This window comes from Anolis carolinensis, chromosome 3 (assembly GCF_035594765.1).
Source record: "Anolis carolinensis isolate JA03-04 chromosome 3, rAnoCar3.1.pri, whole genome shotgun sequence".
Classification (NCBI taxonomy): Eukaryota; Metazoa; Chordata; class Lepidosauria; order Squamata; family Dactyloidae; genus Anolis; species Anolis carolinensis.
The window spans coordinates 129,333,563-129,357,605 of NC_085843.1; positions in this window are offsets into that span (position 1 = coordinate 129,333,563).

Here is a 24,043-nt window from a genome sequence, read left to right on the forward strand (position 1 = left end):
CTAATAAGAGTAAGCACAGGTTTGCACAAACAAATGCCCACACAATTCCTCCCGCCGTCTGACCCTGAATTCCAAAACAACTTACGTATCAGCACACGAAAACACACCAGTCTTCAGGAAAGCGTCCCACACAGATCCCAAACGTTCGTCCAGATTACCTTGCCCAACGCAATTTGCAATTGCTCCCAAGCCCCATTTTATGCCAGTTACAAATCCTCATCACTGTCAGCTGTCCTCCTTAACCCGGGCGTTTCCTCATCACTTTCCTCATCAGAGCTGGAACACCTCTGACTACGCCCCACAGCATCTCCAGCTGTGGATCCCGTCCCATCCCTCCAGCTAAACCATGGGTCTAATCCTGAAGGTCCCCATTCATCTTCTATCCCATCATGGCCAGTGGCACCCAATTCCTCCCTCACCCGAGTCCAATCCATCTCATCCTCCTCCGAGCTAACCAGCCCCTCCTCCATTCTCTCCGTAAACCCCTCAAAAGACTCTTCGTCAGATGGTGCTGCAAAAATGTCTCGCAGTCTTTTTCTTTCTCGCTCCTCGAGAGTATCTGACTCTCGAGGAGTCTTACGCCCACGTCTGTCAGTAACAGAGCCATGAGGCTCAATCATAACACTGTGTTAATTCAGATACATATCCCTGACAGTTTAACTGTGTATCTTGTGGAAACAGCTACTTGCCTTGATCATGCTGGCCACATGACCTTGGAGGTGTCTACAGACAATGCCGGCTCTTCGGCTTAGAAATGGAGATGGGCACCAACCCCCAGAGACAGACATGACTGGACTTAACGTCAGGGGAAACCTTTACCTTTACCTTTACTCAATTAGTCAACTTTCAGCCAGTTTCCTATCTCCCCTTTTTGGGCAAAGTCACGGAACGTGTGGTGGCCTTGCAACTCAAGGGGTTCTTGGTAGACACTGATTATCTAGATCCAGCACAGTCTGGCTTTAGGCTGGGACATGGAACTGAAACAACCATTGTCACCTTGGTGGATGATCTATGCCAGGAACTGGACAGGGGAGTGTGTCCCTGTTGGTTCTGCTGGACTTCTCAGCGCCCTTCAATACCGTAGGCCATGGCATCCTTCTGGGATGCCTAATGGGAATGGGTCTTGGAAGTACTGTATTTCAGTAGCTTGGGAGTTCTCCTGGACTCATTGCTGAGCCTGGAACCCCAGGTTTTGGCGGTGGCCAGAGGAGCATTAGCACAATTAAAACTTGTGTGCCAGTTGCGCCTGTACCTTGGGAGGTCAGACTTGGCCACGGTAGTCCATGCTCTGGTTACATCCCGAATAGACTACTTCATCGTGTTCTACATGGGGTTGCCTTTGAAGACTGTTTGGAAGCTTCAAATAGTCCAATGGGCAGCAGCCAAATTGCTCACCGTATTGGCATACAGGGAGCATAAACTCCCCCCTCCCCTGTTACGTCAGCTCCACTGGCTGCCAGTCTGCTACTGAGCACAATTCAAATTGTTGCCTTTATCTTATAAAGCCCTAAACTGTTCTTGCCCAGCTTACCTGTACAAATGTATCTCCCTCTATGAATCATCCCAGAGTGTAAGATCATCTGGAGAGGCCCTGCTCTCAGTCCTGTCTCCTTTGCAGGCACAATTGGCAGTGACCAGAGACATGGCCTTCTCAGTGGTGGTCCCTCACCTGTGGAATTCTATCCCCAGGGATATTAGATCAGCCCCCTCCTGCCTGACCTTCCATAAGAGAGCAAAAATGTGGCTTTGTGATCAAGCATTTGGAGAACTTGTGCAATAGATAGATATGATGTGTAATGACCACGGCCCGGATTATGCTTGTGGATTATGTGATTAATTGTGAAGATAATGTTTTAAATGTTTTAATTGTCTTAATATATTTATAATTCTATTTTAAATGTTCATTTTAACCATTGTGTTAAGACATCAAATAGTTGTGCATGTGTAAAGCTGCCTTGAATCCTCTCCGGGGTTGAGAAGGACGGGGTAGAAATGTCGTAAATAAATACATAAAAAATTATTTTGGGGATATAGGTTCCTATGATCACTCCACTTTTTTAAAAAGTTTTTTTTCCCTATCTTACCCTATCCTATCTGATTTGTAGTCTATCCACTCCTTTGGCTTTCACTCAAATCTACTATTTGCCATAATATATGATCCTGTGCTTTTATTTTCCATTTTTGGCAAAATAGCTCAACCATTGGTTTGTCCCATCAAATACAAGGTCTGCCCAACGGCCTCTTCTGGTCTCTTTGTATCCAGTTCATTAGTCAACATGTCCATCAGTTGTCTTTTGTCCATGATATATGCCCTGCCCATCATCTTCTTTAGTTTTTTGGGGGGGCAGGCAAAAGCAAACATTTATTGAAGCAAAGAATAGAACATGAATACTCTTTTTGGATCATGACTTGTATAAGATTACAGTAGATCATTAATAAATAGTATCTTTTTCTGTTCAATCATTCTGCATCAGGAAGGTTTATAAATGTGTTCATCACTAATTTAGTAAGGGATTTGGGGATCAATGCTATGGAATAATGGGGGTTGAAGTTTTACAAGTTATTTCGCCTTCTCTGCCAAATAGTCCTGGTGACTCACCAAATTCCAATAATTGCATAGCATCAAGTTATGGCTGTTAAAGTGGTGTCAAACTGTATTAATTCCACAGTATAAATGGACTTGCTGTAGCATCAAGGTGTCTGTTATAGGTCCTCACTGACAAGTATTGGTTTTTTGTAGTAGCTTCTTTTGCAGTATTCCATTCCTCCTCTGAACATGTGATATATATGATAATATTTTTCCCTAAAGAAATCATTGAAATTTACTTTCAACTAAAATAACAAATAGATATGGAAGTTTCTCACTGCTAGGAATGGAATTAATCAGATTAAGGTAAATAGTTTGATTTTGGGGAGGAAGCATTTAACACATTTTTGGGGGAGGAAGCAATTAACATATTTCAGGTTATCAACAGATTTCACTTAGGGAAAAAATTTAAGTATGCAATTTGTTAGTACATCCTAGGGTAGAGACCAGAATAATTTCAATGAGACTTGCAAAAAATTTCTTAGCAGGATTTAGTCTATCCTTTTAAACTGAGCTTTGATATGAGATACAACCTTACCTGTAGTTTTTTTTTTCCATTGGTTGGCTACTACCTCTATAAGAGTTTATATATATATATATATATATATATATATATATATATATATATGGAATATATTTTAATATGTGTATTTTATATAATGTTTATTGTTATGTGTTTTACCTTAGTTGTAACCTGCCTGGAGCCACAAGGAGAGATAGGTAAGAAATAAAATTATTATTAATATTACAACAACAACAACAACAACAACAACAACAATTAATATAGGAAGAAACCATTGGTACACAGCCTTAATTTTTTGTGTGGGTATACGTATACCTCAGGTTTTTCTGTAATATATTTTCTTTGGTCCCACCCCCCCCCCTTTTTTTTAGAATTGTCATGGTTTTCTTGTTTGGTATTATTGTTTTTTCTTGAAAAGTACCTTTATCTTTGGTTTATGTGTGGTAGAATAAGAAATGGGCAGGTTGTAGAGCATGTCTCTTTTTCACTGAAAATTAATAGAAATAAATATTTTGTAAAAGAACCATGATTTTGTGTAGAAACAACTAGTTGACTGTACTCAATTTTTAATATCTGTCTTTTGGCATTTTCCCTCCCAGATCTTACCTTAAACCAGGGGTCTCCAAACTACGGCCCGCGGGCCACATGCGGCCCATCGAAGCCATTTATCCAGCCCCCATGACACAAAGGCAGGAGGAGGTTGAGCTAAATGGCCCAAGAGGTCTCTTCCAACTCTCATTATTATTATTATTTTATTTTATGACACAGCAAACAAGATAGACATGCTGGATTTTGTATCACAAAATCACAAGTCGAACACTTCCCAAGTGTCTAGGACTGTGTGATTTTTATTATTATTATTATTATTATTATTATTATTATTATTATTATTATTATTATTATACAACATTGTATGACACAGCAAACAAGATAGATATGCTGGATTTCGTATCACAAAATCACAAGTCGAACACTTCCCAAGTGTCTAGGACTGTGTGATGTATTTTCGGATGATGCGCGCAGATCCCAGTAGGGTGGCAGATCGTGCTTTTGTCAATGTCTATTGTTTCCAAATGCTGGCTGAGATCTTTTGGCACGGCACCCAGTGTGCCAATCACGCCGGGACCACCTGCACTGGTTTGAAGTTCAATTTTGAGGTCCTGATAGTAGCTGATTTTTCCTGTTGTTTTTCGTCAATGCGACTGTCACCTGGGATGGCAACATCAATGATCCAAACCTTTTTCTTTTCCACAACTGTGATGTCTGGTGTGTTGTGTTCCAGAACTTTGTCAGTCTGGATTCGGAAGTCCGAAAGTATCTTTGCGTGCTCGTTTTCCAATACTTTTGCAGGTTTGTGATTATTATTATTATTATTATTATTATTATTATTATTATTATTATTATTGCTCTGTGGCCAACTATAGTCCGGCCCTCCAACGGTCTGAGGGATTGTGAACTGGCCTCCAGTTTTAAAAGTTTGGGGACCCCTGCCTTAAACCATACGTAGAGAATAAATGTAAATATTAGCTTTTATATATAGGTTAATACTTTGCTCATAATTGACATTCACATGATACTTAGAGCTACACTTTCATATTACTTTATTGGAATTCTACCATTCTTTAGGAAGTATGTTTCATTAATTAAATAGCATGTGCTTTGGATTGAAAGTCATGGTTGTTTAAATAATTAAAATCAATATTATTGAAGTTTTCTTTGTACATGACTGTAGCTTATAGATGAATTAAAATATTACTTTAAGTTCCACTGAAATCAATGAGATATTGTATTAGACTTGCTTTAGAATAGATTTTTTCCTGCTGGTTTAGTTTAAAAGCCTTCCTGATTTCGTTAAACTTCTTATTGTGATGAATGCCAATCTTCATACAATTGATACAAAGAAATGTCTTGCATATTAAATAGATCTCTCTAGTGTTGTGCCAAAAATTCTTACATGTGTTTTCAACAATTTCTATTCAATAGGATAAAAATAATTTGTTTTCAAAACAATTTTCCAAGGAGAAGCACATTTAGGATGAATTTTAGTGGATGGGGTATTGGATTCTTCTCTTTAGGTATGAGGCAGCCAAGGATGTTCATGAAGGTCTTGTATTTTATTTTACAGTGATATTTTGAATGATCTGTAGTATAGCCAAAGTCCTGCACTTTAAAAAAAGATTTAAGATCATATTTCATGCAGTAAATTCTCTCCCACTGAGTTTTCTCAAATTGTAAAGTAATCCGCTACAAGGTTTGCACAGAAGGGACAAGACTAAAAACACATTGTATCCATAAATCACTATTAGAAACTGAACATTTGGGAAAACCCGTGGAGGGAGCTGGTTCAGTATTTCCATTCATAAACTAGTTGCTAGTTGCTGTGTAGGCTATATGAGAAGTGAGGAGCATTGGTAGTATGTGACTAAATTTAGTGCAAGTTACGGTCGATCCCAACTGCCAGTTACATCACAATATAACTTTGCTGCTACCAATCTAATTGATTGGTCTACGATCACACCACTGGCCCACCAACCACCAGAGTCATTTCACAGAGCCCCTCAAAAATGAAGGGAAACTTGGATTGAAAGAGTGATGGCCATTATGCAGACAGGCCCCCTTCCTATATTGAAGCACAGAAAGACACTGAATTCTTGTGGTGAAGTATAAAAAGATTTGCGAAGTTTATTTGATCTAGAATAAGAAGGTTGCTCAGATATTAAGAGAGGTTCAGACTCATAATGGTTTCAGAAAATTATTAAACTTTTCCCTTAAAAGAAAATGGTTCCTTAACTTGTCTTCCACAGAACTATGTTCACTTACAGGAGAACTAATCGGGCTTTTCAAAACCCTTCAGCCCTCCCTTTTGGAGTCTCCTAATATAAGCCCTCTGTCCCTTAGAGGCTCTCAAAAGTGTAGCACTTCTCACCCGAAGGCTATTTTTAACCCCCCCCTCAAAGAGGTTAATTTCTCCAAGGTCCAAACACTTCCTTTTTCCTCCTCAGACTCAGATTCCTTGGATCCTTCTAGCTCCCTGGAGCCCTCTACCTTCTGTAGCTAGGCAACACTCTCTAACTCCCCCACCAATCAGGCACCACTACCATATACGGAGCAGGCTGTTTCCTCCTCCTTTAGCTTGGATCAGGCCTTTTCTCCCAGGGCCTAGAACTTTTTGTATACACTGGCCTGGCAAGGTAGGCCCATTCTGTTTCATCAGTCCATATGTTATGCTATGCTCAGCCATACAGGATTGCAGTCATAGCCTGGCAGAAACTAACTTGAACTGTACTGTAGCTATCCAAGTATTCTCCATCCTGGGGTAAGGAATCATTTGCCATGGAATTATGCTAGGCAGGGAGCATTTGGGAAGATTAAAAATGGTAGTTAGGCTGCCAACAAATATTGCTTCTTGTAGTGGCAGTACAAAAAAGAAAAAAAAATAGAAAAAGAAATAAAAAAATAAACATGTAAAGACAAGAGGGCAGCCCTACTATGTCTGGGAGAATGGCAAATGTCACCTTCAGGATGTTCTCCTGTTTCTGGGAAAATGCAGTGAAATTGCTGTGTTCTCCAACAGACTATTTGTTGTTGTGTGTCTTCATGTTTAAGCTGAAAATATGTGTTTTCAACACATCTTGTGGGGGGGGGGTACCTTTGTGTTTCTCTGAGCTGAAAGAGCATGATTTGCCCAAGTCCCCCAGTTGGTTTACATGGGTAACCACCAAAGTTTCAAACTCTAGTCTCTAGAATCAGAGTTCAGCTCTCCAACTGCTACACCACACACATTCCACAGACCAGTTGTACACAGCTATAGATTCACCACAAAGGTGCAGCAATGGGTTAACTGTGGATACAAAATTTTCATTTTGATTTGTTTTCATTTTGTAATATGTACAGCATAAATCATGCAAGTGCTGGAATGAAACTCTTCATTACTTATTCACATATGCAATTAAAAGGGCATGAAGGCAACCAAGAAAAGGAATTTAACAGACAAGTGGAATACCAAACATGAATTAGTATTCATTGAATTAAGATTTTTAAGAGTGTGAAGGGCAGAGCTACATCAGTTAATAGAATTAAAAACATGGCTGCTTTAGACATACGTTTATTTGATCAAAGAATGGCATCAACAAAAATACAAACATCAGAAGGATCTGTAGCTCAGTATAAAGTTACATCAGATGAACCTAAGTATGCCAAAAAGTGAAAAATGGCTAGAAAATGTTGTTCAATAGTATGAATGTCAAACTCACAAAATAATGCATGCTAGATAATTTCAGTTTCTAAAGTCTCCTGTTCTCTTACCTGACACCCCCATTCTCCCATATCTGTCCTTTAACTAAAATGCCTACTTTAAAAAAAAATGTCCTGGTTTTACTCCTACCAACAGTCATCATTCCCATCCACAACCAGGCTTAAACACAAATGTGATTGTAGAACCTGAAGTGAACTAAATGTTAAACCAGGTCATCTGAATGACAGTCAGGGACTCCTGCTCCTCAATGCAAGGCAAACCAGGCTGAGCACTTGCAATTGTCCCCCTGCTAGGCAATGTAGGGAAAAGGCAATGGATTGGGGTTGTCTCATCCCTGCCTCTATGTCCCCTCCTTCTCTTTGGTTGTTGGGTGCCCTTGCTGATGTCAGTAAGGGTGAGAGTCTGGCCAGACTGAATAGGTTGAAGTCTGACTGGATCATCTGGACTTTGTCCCCACTGCAACTGTGGGCCAGGAGTGGAGTGCCTGAAGGGATCTGTGGCTTCTGGTATCAGTCCAAACTGGCCCTGCTTCAGACTGTCCCTGGAATTTTGTGTAGTTGTAGATGAGCTCTAAATCATTTACTTTAGCATGAACTCTCTTAGAATTCAGTTCACTTCCTAAAATGCATTAAAAGAGTGTAAGATGCTGCGATAGTATGGGACTAATGCTACATTCCACACTACCAGTAGGACTCTGGGATGAAGGGACAATTCAATCAATCAATCAATCAATCAATCATCTATGAACACTTAAAAGTATTAACAGATCATGCATGTGACATTAAAGTTAACCTAGGCATTATTGAGTATCATTGTGGTTTGGTGCAATTGGGATAACGTTAAGTGGTATGAACAAAAAAAAAATGTGTTTCTAATAACAGCCTGCAGAACTTTGAGCACTGATCTCTTGTTTTGGGACTATTTCAGTGCAAGTGGAATTAAGCAACAGTAACTTCCCTAATGGTAGTATGGAATTACCACAGAATTCCACACTAGGACCCCAATTCCTAGTTTATTTGCCCAATCAATAACTGACTGCTTACGTCTCCTTTATAGCTGGAAATAGATCCTGCACATAGCATTATATCAATTTTAAATTTGATCTGAACTTCAAACCCTGATTAGATTAATTTTGATTTAGTTAAGTTGTTGCCTGAATGGAAAGCAAAGCATAACTGTACCCAGTATGGTGCCAAAAGAAGTGCAACAATTCATCCTACTCAGAGCCAATCATTTTATGATCTCTTGTTTTGGAATTCTCTTGATAATATTTCAGAGCAAGTGAGTTCAAGAGGTCAGTCACTTTCAATAGCTAGATTTTTTTAAAGGGAGACATTGTGGACATCAGTAAAAAATATTGGATGTGGAAACTTTGTAGACCAAATCAAAATTATTACAAAACGTCTTAATATGCAAACACCAAAATAATGAATTCAATATTTATGATCGACTTACAACATCATCAATTTTGGAATTTAAATTTATAGTTATTCTACCATGGCAACAAGCAAAAGTATCACCTACCACAGAAGGATTTCCAAGCTCTAGAATGCATGACATTGTATGGCACAAGACAAATTTAATCCTATTTCTAGATGTATTGTTATCCAATGTCCATCACAAAATACCTTGATGTTGCGAAATGGCTGGAGATGTGATCCCATATATCCTTGCTCTCAGCACTTCCAAAACATTCAGGGTGAGGGTGGAGATGAATAGCTGAACAACATATATTCGGGGAGTTGCTTCAGGAGACATTGCTCTAATGGCAGAACTCTATCCTTACAACTATACCTCCTAATCCATCATCTTGGCCCTGATTGTTACAATGTCATGTTCATACTAATTCCAAAGCTTTTCAGATTTGATTATGAAAATAAACGTAAGATTGTAATAGGAATATATTTTTATTCATAACCTAATAGAAATATATATATTCATAACCTGTTAAGATTATGATGCCAATATGGTTAAATATTGGTGCAGAGCAGTAAAACGCAGAAGACTAGGGGTTTATGTGAGCAGAGGTAAAAAGAAAATAAACAATAAGACAAAATATCCAGCCTCCCTTTCCCTTTAAAAGGTCATGCGCATAAAATAAACATCAGAGACATCAAATAAAATAGCAAAAATATGTTTACTCACAATCTTGTATGATGATGGTCATACAGGCAAAAACATCTTAGTTCCAAAAGAAAAAACAGTTCAGGAAACTACATTTCTCTCAACAAACAGGAACATCAGCATGGCATGGTTAGGAGCGAAGAGGAAGAGATAGGAAGAGGCATCTGTACATCACTTCCTGTGTGTCCCCAGAAAGGATACTCCCATTTTCCATTTCATATGCAAAACCCCCTAAATGGTGTCATCAACTCTGGAATGCAGCTTGGCTCAGGTTACTAAGCAACAAACATAACTAACTACATAAACCATCCCACATTGAAAATGCATGCATGATTTACTTAGATAACCCAACAGATTGTACATACTTTCCTTTGTTTTTGGTCTAATCACATAATTAAAAGAGGATAATATGTCTGATCAGTGCCTAAAATAACATTTAAGTCTGCCTGGAGTCACAATTTGTCTCATGTGAGCCATCAAATGTAATGATGGTTGTGTAATTCAATACAACTGTCGTTTCCCAGCCTAAATCCTTAGGACTTGAGATTGAAGGGTATATTTTCTATCCAACTGGAGCAGCACTAACATTCCATCTCAATATGTCAAGATAAAGGTGAAAGAATGGTTCCAAGCTCTCTTGGATAGTTCTGATGTTGTCATCATTCTGAGTCTTCTCTAATTGCATTGCCTTCATCGGCAGTTAGTTGAATCACAGACATATGGTTATTGCTTCTTTAAAAATCATTATGACTAATACATTCCTGATGCATATAGCAGTGATTAATAGCCACAAGTTTGTTTTGCTTCATTATATGTGGATTACTACTGAACACACATTTGTCTTGTTCTAAATGTGAGGTATCTTAAGTCAATAAATAAGGAAATTCTGATCGATGGAATTTTAAATTGATATTACAAAATCTTTCATTTTGTTTATGGAGCTTAGAAAGAATTACCTGTACTGTACAGGTTAACTGAAATTGATGTATTTTCAATGGAATATTAAAACAAGAGTTGAAAGGATGTGCATTAGCTGTGAAGGCAATGGCAATTAATACAGATCATTTTAGTGAGCAGATCTGTTGTGAGTCATGTTTTGGCAGTTTGTAATAGCTGTTAATTTTTTTAAAATGTAAAGAAAAACGTTAGTGTAAGGGTCAACTGGAAATGGAATGAATATGTTTTTGTCTTTTCCAAATTAGCATTTCAGGCACTTTGAGAGTGAGGACTGCAGTTTTTACACAGATTACTACAGAAAGTTGTGGAAATTCCCAGACAGCTATTTTGTTATTTTAATAAATTCACAGCTGCAAAGATTCTGGACAAATATTTCAGAATATTATATTTTCTTAATCCTTAGATTTCATATACCATTGTGAGAGAACTTCTAACTGGGCTAACACTAAAAAGAGACATGCACAGGAAGTGGAAAAGGGGAGAAATCACCAAATAGCCAACTCTGTAGGGAAAAGGTTCGCAAGACCAAAGCGCAAAACGAGCTCAGACTTGCCAGGGACATTAAAAACAACAAAAAAGGCTTTTTAGCTTACGTGGGTAGAAAAAGGAAGAACAAGGAGGCGATAGGGCCTCTGCGAGGAGAAGATGGGGTGATGGTGACAGGGGACAGGGAAAAGGCAGAACTAAATGCCTCCTTTGCCTCGGTCTTCTCACAAAAAAAAGCCGTCTTCAACCTCAGCAACATGGAATGGACGAAGGATTAGGGGAAATCCAACTCCAAATAGGGAAACAAGTTGTCCAGGTACAACTGGCCGTTCTAAATGAATTCAAGTCCCCAGGGCTGGATCAACTACATCCAAGAATATTGAAGGAACTGTCAGAAGTTATTTCTGAACCACTAGCAATCATCTTTGAGAGCTCTTGGAGAACGGGAAAAGTCCCAGCAGATTGGAGGAGGGCAAATGTGGTCCCTATCTTCAAGAAGGGAAAAAAGAATGACCCAAACAATTACCGTCCGGTCAGCCTCACGTCGATACCAGGCAAGATTTTTGAGAAGATTATTAAATAAGTGGTCTGTGAACACTTAGAAATAAATGCGGTCATTGCTAATAGTCAACACGGATTTATCAAAAACAAGTCATGCCAGACTAATCTGATCTCTTTTTTCGATAGAGATACAATCTGGGTTGATACAGGGATTGCCATGGATGTAGCGTACCTGGATTTCAGTAAGGCCTTCAACAAAGTCCCCCATGAACTTCTGGCAAACAAACTAGTAAAATGTGGGCTAGACAAAACTACACTTAGGTGGATTTGTAATTGGCTAAGCAAATGAACCCAAAGGGTGCTCACCAATGCATCGTCTTCATCTTGGAAAGAAGTGACGAGTGGAGTGCCACAGGGTTCCGTCCTGGGCCCGGCTCTGTTCAACATCTTTACTAACAATTTAGACTAAGGGTTAGAAGGCACGATCATCATGTTTGCAGATGACACCAAACTGGGGGGGGGGGGGGATAGCTAACACTCCAGAAGACAGGAGCAGAATTCAAAACGATCTTAACAGACTAGATAGATGGGCTGAAACTAACAAAATGAAGTTCAACAGGGACAAATGCAATATTCTTCACTTCGGCAGAAAGAATTGAATGCAAAGATTAATAATAATAATAATAATAATAATAATAATAATAATAATAATAATAATAATATTTTGCCAACTTCAAAAGGCCACCCTACTGGGATCTGCACTTATCATCTGAAAATACATCACACAGTCCTAAATGCTTGGGAAGTGTTCGACTTGTGATTTTGTGATACGAAATCCAGCATATCTATCTTGTTTGCTGTGTCATACAACGTCGTTGTGTCAATAATAATAATAATAATAACTTTATTCTTGTATCCCGCCACCATCTCCCCGAAGGGACTCGGGACGGCTTACAACAGGGACAAGCCCAGCATAACAACATAACTTCATAAAAACAATGGTTTAAAACAATAGTTAACACGATACGACAATAAAATATGCACATTAAATAAAATTCCTTAAAAACTTAACATCAATGCACATATAACAGAAGGTGATGACTAGTGCAAGGACTCTAAAAGGGTCCATAAGTAAAATCAGGGCAGGAGGGACGAACTAGGGTTCCATTAAAGTGCTAGGACAAATAGAGAGAGGAGCAATAAGAAAGTGCAATACAATTTTTCATATCTGGTGGCCTTATTCACTCAAAGGCACTTTAGAAAATCCATGTTTTCAGTTCCCAATGGAAGATGGGCAGTGAAGGAGCTAATCTAATCTTCCTGGGGAGAGAGTTCCAGAGCTGGGGAGTCACCACCGAGAAGGCCCTCCCCCTCGTCCCCACCAACTGTGTTTGAGACAGAGGTGGGAGCGAGAGAAGGGCCTCCCTGGATGATATTAGGGTCTGCGTAGGTTCAGAGGGGAGGAGGCGATTGTGGAGACAGGCAGGTCCCGAACCGTTTAAGGCTGTATAGTAGGCTTGATCGATCCATGAAAAATTTGATTCTAAACTCGTTTCAAAACTAGAGGGGGCAGTTTTTCGATTTTGTTGCTATTTACGAATTTGGCCCCCCAAAATTTTCGAAATTAACGAAAATTCGTTATTTTCTAAATTAATTCGTTAATGGCGGACGCGCATGCGCAATTCCCAAAGACAGCACAGAGGGAGAGGACTTTACAGGACTCTCCCACCCTCATTTTTTGAGTGATCTTCTTCCAACTTGGTACAGTGGTAGAACACATTTAAAACCGATAGCTCACCAAAATTTGGAACGTTTCCCTTATCCTCTGATTTTTGGCGAATTTTCATAGCTTTTATAATAAACCATTTTTTAATAATTGCAGAAATCTGTTCCTGGTTTGAAAGTCTTATTTCCTGTTAAATTGGGTTGTCTTTACTGTGAAAGTCATTGTTCTACTTCAGGAACTTTGTTTTTGTGGCTGAAACTTTGTTAAATTGGTGTGTGTGTGATATATACTGTGTATATATATAATATATAGTCCCTGCATAATGTGTGTGTGTGTATAGGTAAAGGTAAAGGTATCCCTTGACGTTAAGTTCAGTCATGTCTGACTCTGGGGGTTGGTGCTCATCTCCATTTCTAAGCCCAAGAGCCAGTGTTGTCCATAGACACCTCCAAGGTCATGTGGCCGGCATGACTACATGGAGTGCCATTACCTTCCCAGAAACACCCAGAAAATGGGAATTCCAGACAGGAAACAATCAGGGCCAGCTAATACCTCCCAACAAAGGATTCCCCCAGGTAGGAAGCAGCCAGGCTTTGAAGCTGCAAGGCTATTCAATGCTAATCAAGGTGACCAATTGCAACATTCACACTTGCCTCCCACAGACAAGAGTTCTTTCTCCCACCCTGGACCTTCCACAGATATATAAACCCCACTTGCCTAGCTTCGCACAGACGTCAAAACCTCTGAGTATCAGGCCTGGCAGGCAGGGAAGGGCGAGCGAGCGAAGGGAGGACAGCCGCCGGAGGAGGACGAAGCAGAGGGGAAGGGGTCTCGATCCGCTGCCTCCGCCCGCCTGGATGCGCCTTGCGAGGAGGAGGCGGAGGAAGCGGAGGAGGGGGCGGCAGAGGGAGAAGCAGAGGCAGGCAGTGAGGGAGGCATGAGCAGCGCCGCCCGCGCCCCTCGCCCGCCTTCGCCTTCCGCCTCCTAAGCGACCCTCCCTCCCTCCCTCCCAGCCCCATCCTCCCCGCAAGGCTTCCGAGGAGGAGGAGGAGAGGACGCCGCCCGAAGGAAAGGAAAGGTCGGTGGGCTCTTCGGGGGAGACCTTGGGGAAGGTCGCGGGAAGGGCGGGAGGGGAAGGGGAAAAGCGCCCCATTTTCAAGAGCCACTTCGGGAGGGAAAGAGGGCAACCAAGGGGGGACCTCCCTCTCCCCCTCCTTCCCTCCTGGAAGAAGAAAGGAAAGACACGTGGACGCGCCTCCTTTCCGACGTGCGGGCCTCGCCTTCCTGGGCGCTGACACGCGAGAGCCTCCCTCCCGAAGACAGAAACCTGGCCCAGTCCTTCCTCGGTAGGCTATTGGGAGATCACCCTTGGGAGGTAATAATAATAAATTATTATCAGCTGCTGAGGCGAGGCGGCGGCGGCCATTTCCCCCTCCGTCTTCCTCCTCCTCCTCGGCCTCCTTCCCCCTCGCCCCCTCCCATTGGCTGAGCCCGTGACGCCCCTTTTGCTGAGGGGCAAAAGGGAAGGGCCTGAATGGTGGGAGTTTGGGTGCTTTGCAAAAGCTTTTTTTTCCTAACGAAAAAAACGACGACATAACGAAAAACGGCCTCTCGCGATTCGAAACCGCGATATCCAGACGTGTGACAACCAATGCTTCAAAATTGCTTCAAAACAAACGAAAATAACGAATTAATAACGGTTAACGGGGAAAACGAATTATTTGAGCAAGCCTACTGTATAGGTAACATGAGCCAACATGATTTTGGCCTGCAACAATAGGATTATAGTGTCTAGATCCCGGGAACTCATGCTTCCCCTCTATTCTGCCTTGGTCAGACCACACCTGGAATATTGTGTCCAATTCTGGGCACCGCAGTTGAAAGGAGATGTTGATAATCTGAAATGTGTCCAGTGGAGGGCAACTAAAATGATCTGGAGAACAAGAGGCTTAAAGAACTGGGCATATTTAGCCTGCAGAAGAGAAGGCTGAGAGGAGACATGATAGCCATGTATAAATATGTGAGGGGAAGTCATTGTTTTCTGCTGCCCTGGAGACTAGGACACGCAACAATGGCTTTAAACTACAGGAAAGGAGATTCCACATGAACATCAGGAAGAGCTTCCTCACTGTGAGAGCTGTTCGGCAGTGGACCTCTCTTCCCCAGACTGTGGTGGAGGCTCATTCTTTGGACGCTTTTAATCAGAGGCTGGATGGCCATCTGCCGGGGGTGCTTTGAATGCGATTTCCTGCTTCTTGGCAGGGGGTTGGACTGGATGGCCCATGAGGTCTCTTCCAACTTTATTATTCTATGATTCTATAGGGAACTATCATTAATCTCTAATCATAATTGTTTTTGCAATATAGGACTTTATCCAACGAACCCACTATTCCACTGCAGTCATGCTATCATTGATAGTGGAAACATACTGGGTTATGTTCAATATCAGATCTCTCTTTAATTGTGAAATTGCACTGACTTGACAAATAATGATCATCCTTCTACCTTGAACTCTACCTTCCCATACTACCACTGTCCCAGATTATCATTGTTATTGTTATTATTTTCATTTTAGAGCCAATAATGAAAGTAACACACTGCAATAAACTGTAAAATGTGTGCAAGTGGTCCCAAGCAAGCTTCATAGATAAGAATAACTATTGCAAGAGTGGATCTTGGAGCCAGATTGTTCACCGGAGTAGCATACAGGGAGCACACAACGTTCCTGTTGTGTCAGCTCTGCTGGCTGCCAGTCTGCTACCAAGCACAATTCATAGTGCTGAGTTTAGCCTATAAAGCCCTAAACATTTCTGGCCCAGCTTATCTGTCCAAACATCCCCTATGAACCATATCAGAGTCTGGGGATGCCTTGCTCTTGGTATCACCTTCTTTGGAAGTGTGACTGGTGGGGACAGGAGACATGGCCTTCTCAGTGGTGGCCCCTCGGCTGTGGAACTCCCTCCCTAGTGAGGTTATATCACCCTCTTCCCTCTTAGCCTTCAGAAGGAAAGTAAAACCTGACTCTGGGATCAGGTGATCAGAGAATAGTGCAGTGCAATAATAGATTTGGAATCTGTGCAATGACTATGGAATGGACTAAGATTACGATTTTTGGATGGCGTGTTTTAATATTGAATTTAATGTTTTTAAATGTTTAATATGCATTAATTTTTAATTCAATTTATTTTAAGCTTAATGTTTGCATGTGTTTACATCATTGAATAACTGCCATATTTAAGCTGCCTTACATATAGACAATAGAATAGGAAAAACAAGAGGAAAAGAGACCTCTTCCAGAAAATCAGAAACATTGGAGGTAAATTTCAGGCAAAAATGGGCATGATCAAAAACAAAGATGGCAAGGACCCAACAGAAGCTGAAGAGATCAGGAAAAGATGGTGAGAATATACAGAAGATCTGTATAAGAAGGATAATAATATAGAGGATAGCTTTGACAGTGTGGTGAGTGAATTAGAACCAGGCATCCTGAGGAGTGAGGTTGAATGGGCCTTAAGAAGCATTGCTAATAACAAGGCAGCAGTAGATGATGGGATCCCAGCTGAGCTGTTTAAAATATTGAAAGATGATGCTGTCAATGTGATGCATGCCATATGTCAGGAAATATGGAAAACACAAGAATGGCCATCAGATTGGAAAAAATCAATTTATATCCCCATACCAAAAAAGGGAAACGCTAAAGAATGCTCAAACCTTCATACAGTGGCACTTATTTCCCATGCCAGTAAAGTAATGCTGAAGATCCTGCAAGGCAGACTCCAGTAATACATGGAGCGAGAGTTGCCAGATGTCCAAGCTGGGTTCAGAAAAGGCAGAGGAACGAGAGACCAAATTGCCAATATCCACGGGATAATGAAGCTAGGGAGTTTCAGAAAAACATCTATTTCTGCTTTATTGACTATTCTAAAGCCTTCGACTGTGTGGACCATAATAAATTGTGGCATGTTCTTGGTGGTATGGGGATACCAAGTCACATTGTCTGTCTCCTGAGAAATCTGTATAAAGACCAAGTAGCCACAGTAAGAACAGACCACGGAACAACAGACTGGTTCAAGATTGGGAAAGGAGTACATCAGGGCTGTATACTTTCACCCTATCTATTCAACTTGTACAGAGATCACATCATGTGATGTGTGGGGCTTGACGAATCCAAGGCTGGAGTTAAAATTGCTGGAAGAAACATTAACAACCTTAGATATGCAGATGATACCACTCTGATGCCTTAAAGTGAAGAGGAGCTGAGGAGCCTTATCACCAAGGTGAAAGAGGAAAGTGCAAAAGCTGGGTTGCAGTTAAACATCAAGAAAACCAAGATTATGGCAACCAGACTGATTGATAACTGGCAAATAGAGGGAGAAAACATGGAGGCAGTTACAGACTTTATATTTCTAGGTGCAAAGATCACTGCATATGTAGACTACAGCCAGGAAATCAGAAGACGTTTACTTCTTGGAAGGAGAGTATTGGCCAACCTTGATAAAATAGTGAAGAGCAGAGACATCACATTGGCAATGAAGGTCCACATAGCTAAAGCAATGGTATTCCCCCATAGTAACCTATAGATGTGAGAGCTGGACCATAAGGAAGGCTGAGCAAAGGAAGATAGATGCTTTTGAACTTTGGTGCTGGATGAAAATTCTGAAAGTGCCTTGGACCGCAAGAAGATCCAACCAGTCCATCCTCCAGGAAATAATGCCCGGCTGCTCACTGGAGGGAATGATATTAGAGGCAAAGATGAAGTATTTTGGCCACATTATGAGAAGACAGGAAAGCTTGGAAAAGATCATGATGCTGGGGAAAATGGAGGAAAAAAGAAAAGAGGCCGACCAAGGGCAAGATGGATGGATGGTGACTGGTTTGACCTTGAAGGAACTGGGGGCAGTGATGGCCGACAGGGAGCTCTGGCATGGACTGGTCCATGAGGTCACAAAGAGTCAGAAACGACTGAACAAATAAAGAAGAAGAAGCCACCTTGAGTCCCCTTTGGGGTAGAGAAAGGTGGGGTATAAATAGGGCAAATTAATAAATCTCTAGTGAAATTAATGGAACCTGTCTGTAATTTACAAATGTTGAAAGAGTGAATCATCAGAAAGTGAAATGTCCATGATGGGGGAAGCCTGTACAACCATTATGTTGCAATTATAACTCTCGGCAGCCTTCAGGATTAGTGATGAACGTAACCATGTTGAAGACTGGAAAAAGTTGTAATCAAATTTTTGGAGAGCACCAGGTTGCCTTTCCTCTACTTTCCTCTAATGGCTGAATCTATTATTCTCTGAACAAGTTGAACAAGTTTTGTATAAAAGCTGCAGTTCTCACCCTCTCCAAAGGACATAGAATTTCTTTATTCAAGAGAAAAATACAACTATTACTTCAAACAAACAATTGCAGGATCTTTGTTGCTATGCTTTAGGGATTACAATGAAAAGCTGGAGTATCTTTATAAATAAAAAATTCTTCAAACATAATGTAAAGCTTGTCCCTTTGTCTTTTTCTGCCATAAAATTGATGTTGTGCTCATTTTCTCACCCCACCCCGAACTATTGTTATTACCAGTTGTGTGGGTAGTGATAGCTCCTGAATGCTAGCAGCTGGAATTTTTGGTCCTACAAGCATATAATTTACAAATATATGAAATTAAAAGGGTTGGGCAGCTGAAAATAACAGCCTTTGCTCTTGAAACTGCAGTCTACAATCTTATATGTTTGGTCTAGTTTTGTTCTTTGATTCATTCTTGACCTGTCAAAATGACAAAATAGAATAAAGAGGGGACACTAATAAACTATCTTGCCTGAGATCCTGCTAAAAAGTATGTAGATGTTAAAAATGTTATATGCACGAAATAGCCTTCAGTGTAATCTTCCCAAATGTGAAGATAGTTATGCGGCAGTATGAGTACAAAACATATTGACCTACATTCAGTTTTAATCACACCCACTATTTATTCAGTGAATCAATCAAAATTTATTAGGCCAATGCAAAATTCACTCATTGTGTTTATCTGTTTGTTGAATTTATACTCTGTCTTTTCCCCAGGACGGTCCAACATCCCCCACCCATTTAGATCTGGACATCTGTATTGCTCACCCACCCGCAATTTGGGCCTTAACCTAATGCTATATCCTAGCGTCTTTCTACCTTACTGTGAAGAAGTGTATAATTATATTTTGTTTATAGATGACATGTTTATTGGATTTTGTTTAAACAGTCAGGTTTGGCTAAAGTTTAAAATGGTGAGTATTTGAATTGATGATGTGTGGGGGAAGGTAGCCATCTTAGAATACTAAGACAGGTTACCCTAGCAACAGGGGCGGAGCCAACCGCCGCTTGGAAAGGAAAAGGGGAATGTTTTAAAACCCAGCAGTCTGTGATTTCCATCCACAGTGAAGGAACTGATTCTCAGGTAGAGAATCAGGGTGACTCAGAAGAATTTGAGTCAGGCCTAAAATAAAAGGATTTATTTTAGGAGTTGGTGATTCTCTAGTCACAGAGAAGGATCTGATCCTTGTGTGGAGAATCAGACTGGCTTAAATAGAAAGATTTGAGTCAGATTTAGGTTAGACTAGACTAGGCAAGTTAGGTGATTTGTCTAGGGTCTTTTATAGAGCCTGTGGATTAGGGAGAATTAATCCCAGGGGATCCAGTAGGATCAGGGTTTAGTGTAACTTAAAGAAAGAAGTATTTTGAAAGTTTAACCACCTCATAACCGTTGTAACCATTAAGCGAAGTGCCTTTACCAAGTTATCTGAAACCATCAAGCTCTGTACCTGCAATAAACTTGTTTTGATTTTATTCAAGTCAAGCCTCTGTCATACTCTCATATTAAGTGACATCAACACCTGAAGTGGAACAAATAGAAAAAGCTTAGAGGAACCAGTGCCATCTGCCTGACGTCTCACCATTGGTGGCAGCGAAGAAGATAATCAAACAAATCATTAATTGGCATCATCTCTTATAAAACATCTTTATTGAGTGGTGGTATCTGTGTGTGTGCGTGTGAGGGACTCTAAAAGGGATTCCATCCTCTGCCACCTCAGCTCCCTACATTAATTGGTGGCAGCGGTGGGATCTGAAGGGATTCCATTCTCTGCCACATCAAGTCCCTACACTTACCAACATATTTGTTTCTAAATATTACCAACAAATATTTAAAATGCAGTGATACAAACAGTCTCTCATCAATCCAATTATATTTTCAATTATCATTTTAAAATATAAAGGAAATGAATCATTTTGTGAAGAATGTTTCAATGTACTGCAGCTTTTTCCCTAGAACAGATGAGTGAGCTAATAAATATTTTTTTTTTATAAATATGCAATGTTTATATAATTTCGTTAAATATTAAAGAGTGTCAAGAAAAGATGAATTTGTCAACAGAAGGCACAAGGGAAAACAGTAAGCTTTGTGAACATTACACAGGCTCACATAATAAAAGAAAATGGAGCTGCCAATATATTAGTTTTCTGCCAAAAATGAAAAATCATGAAATTTGGTATGCTATTCCAACAAAAGTTTTTAAAAATATGGAATCCATTAACCAGACAATGTGGAAGTATTAACTTTGATTTGGTATTATCTGAATTCTACTGGCTTAGCAATTGAGATTTCCAGAATTGGCAACAATTATATTTTTAAAATGGGGGGGAAATACAATATAGTTTTATAGTACACTGTTCCATGTGACAGGTCAGTGAACCCATGTGTGCAAGACTGTAGTCCAGCAAAAGGAAGGGTATAAATTATTTTTGAACTTAAATGTACGAAAGATCAAAGTCTAATAACAGAAAGGGTACAAATTTCCCAAGATTCCCAAAATGCGTTGCTCTAATTTCTTTAGGAAATGCTTTTGGATCTGGTGAAGCCTGAATTATGAAGGCCCCACATCTCATGCTATCTTGAGTGTCACATTTGGTTAGGTTATAGTTTGCTATCTCAAGATTTGTATTGTGGTAGCAGAGTGAAATGAGACCCTGAAGCCATAACTGAGTACATTGCAAATCCAAAAAGACTAATCCTATAAACACAGTTGTTGTTGTTGTTGTTGTTGTTGATTATTATTATTATTATTATTATTATTATTATTATTACACTAAAGTTTGCTCATCCAACCTTCTGTATTATCCAACGCAATCTGCCTCACACCCCAATCCACAGGTGTTTCTCTAGACAGGCAAGGATCACCGATTTTTAAAAATCTTCATAGGACTGAACTTTTTTACAGATTTAATTTCCCACAATGTTAATGGAAGTTCATTTTATGCAAATCTATCTTTATTTGTAGTCAATTTTAGTATGTTTTCAATACATTGCGATGTTTTGGTGCTAAATTCATAAATACAGTAATTACTACATAATGTTACCGTGTATTGAACTACTTTTTCTGCCGATTTGTTGTAAAACGTGATGTTTTGGTGCTTAATTTGTAAAATCATAACGTAATTTGAAGTTTAATAGGCTTTTCCTTAATCCCTCCTTATTATCCAACATTGTGAACGGTCCTTAGAATATGGAGGGAAAATATGGTAACTTATATAAGAAGGTACGGTAACTGCCACCAACGCGAGGTAATGTCTTTTAACGTAAATGATAAATGGTAAATGGTAAATGGTAATGGCTTTCCCCCAGAGTAGAGTGAGGCAAGGAGACTGATCTTCATGAACAACAACAAAGTTCAAGTTTATTTGTACATAAGCTTGTGGTTGCAATATATGGACGTTTTAGGATCTTGAGTTACAGTGCAGTCTTATTTGTATGAATACTTCTTAAACAACTTCTCTTCAAAGAACAGTGATCTAACTATCACTTTAACAATCAAACTCCCGGTCAGCTTATATCATCAGCCTTTCCCTGAATGACAATAAGCTGCCGTCTGCTTGTGTGAACAAGCCTCAATTTCCCAGCTTTTCTAAGCTGTCAAAGCGCAACCTGTCTTCAGCTGATTCAAACAGCCACTAACTTCCTCAAAAGTCGAACAGCAACTCCTTTTTTTAAAAGGGTTTATGCTTTAACTGCCAACTAAGCCACGCCCCCTTCTCCTCCAAAGAGAGGCTATGTTGCTATGGTAACCTGTTGTATACTGTTTCCAGCTGGCTTCTATGCGAGGCCTGCCTTCGTTAATATATAACTCCTTTTTTTTAACAAACAAATAAAATCATATTAATAATAATTTCTGTTAACTCATAACATCCTTACATTTTTGCTCATCCAATGTTTTGCCGGCCCACTTATATTGGATAAGCAAGATTCTACTGTATTATTATTATTATTATTATTATTATTATTATTATTATTATTATTATTATATACCTGCTTCTCCTCATGGCTCAAGGGGGGTGGGGCAGAACACAGTTAAAACACATCACCATAAAATACATAACATAAATATATACATTAAAAATGTTAGAAAGAGCTATATGTAATATTGGCATCTTTCCAACAGTTCAAAATAAGGGCTGAGATCTTCTATCAGACATAGCCACAATACTATGTCTATGCTCCATCTACTGAGCCAACTCCTGAAATGTACCTTAAAATGTATGCAATTCTGCTGAGGAACAGAGCTCAATGACATTGGATGCATCATTTATCTGTGATGACTGGAAGAGTTTGAAACTCCTATTCAGTCCCATCAAAGGTCTTCCTAAAGCCAGTGCTCACTGGTAGAAGGGATTTCAGGTAGCTGTCCAGCCTATTTTTCAACACATCCAGAGAAAGAAACCCTACAATCTCTCGAGATGAGAGGCCACGTGGTCAAATGGCTCTTACTATTTGAAAGTTCCTTATAATATTCCATAAATATTTACTCCCCTGTAAATTAAAACAATTAGATCTGGTCCTATTTGAGAGGTAAGAAACACTAAGAACCCAAAATACAAATTCATCACATTAGTTAAGACATATGAGTACTTGCAAAAGTATATGTCTGAAATTAATCACCAAACTGGTTGTGGGTATAAACTCTGTATAAAATATTGTTGTGGTGTGCCTTTATGTTGCAGTCTAATGTGAGCAGAACTATTACATCACACTGGATCTCTTTAATAGCATAGCAATTAAATATTTATTTTTGCTGCCATTGCCAGATATGTGATACTGCAGAAATATTGAACAAGTTTATCTTGTTATCTTGCAATTAAAGTTGCTGCTTCTAGCACTGATAGAAACATGTACATGTTCAGTGTTCATCTAGAATCAATGGCTTGCAGTCTTGCCTGGGTTATGTGTGCAGAGGGCTGTCTGCTGTGTTTGGGCATTTATTTCCCTGGGACCTGTGTGGTTCAGAAAGGTTTTTTACATTTTTAGAAACTGCGAGCCAATTAAGTCTAGGCCTGGTTGACTGGGAAATGGGCTTTCCTGAGCAGACCTGAACAAGATGGTTCCCTGTCTGCTTCACTACAAAAGTTTAAAATTTGTTCCCTCCAGTCTGTCACACTTAGTCAGACTTCTAACTTCTTTCAACCTGGTCTTCTTCCATTCATTCAGACATGGTGTGGTTTGTTGTAGGATTGATGTTTTTTTATCTTTCTTCCCATACTTTCTTCTCCATCTATCCTTTTGTCCCATTTCATGGTATTAGACTGGGTCTAGTTTGATTGTGATTGGAACTGCACATCCATTTTACCCAGTTCAGGATTTTCTTAAAGGATGTTAGGAGTGAAGGCAGCTAGGAAAATTCACAGTCCAAAAGTGGTGTAACCTGCTTCACTACCAGATTCCAGGGGAACAATGAAGTAGCTTTCAACCATGCCAAATCAAATTTTTGTTATCCAGTGTCCCTTCCCCAAACCAATGGACTGGAAGATTGTATTTCAACCAGTCAGCAGAAAGGTCATTAGATGTCTGGTACATGTTCCATATTAGTCTAT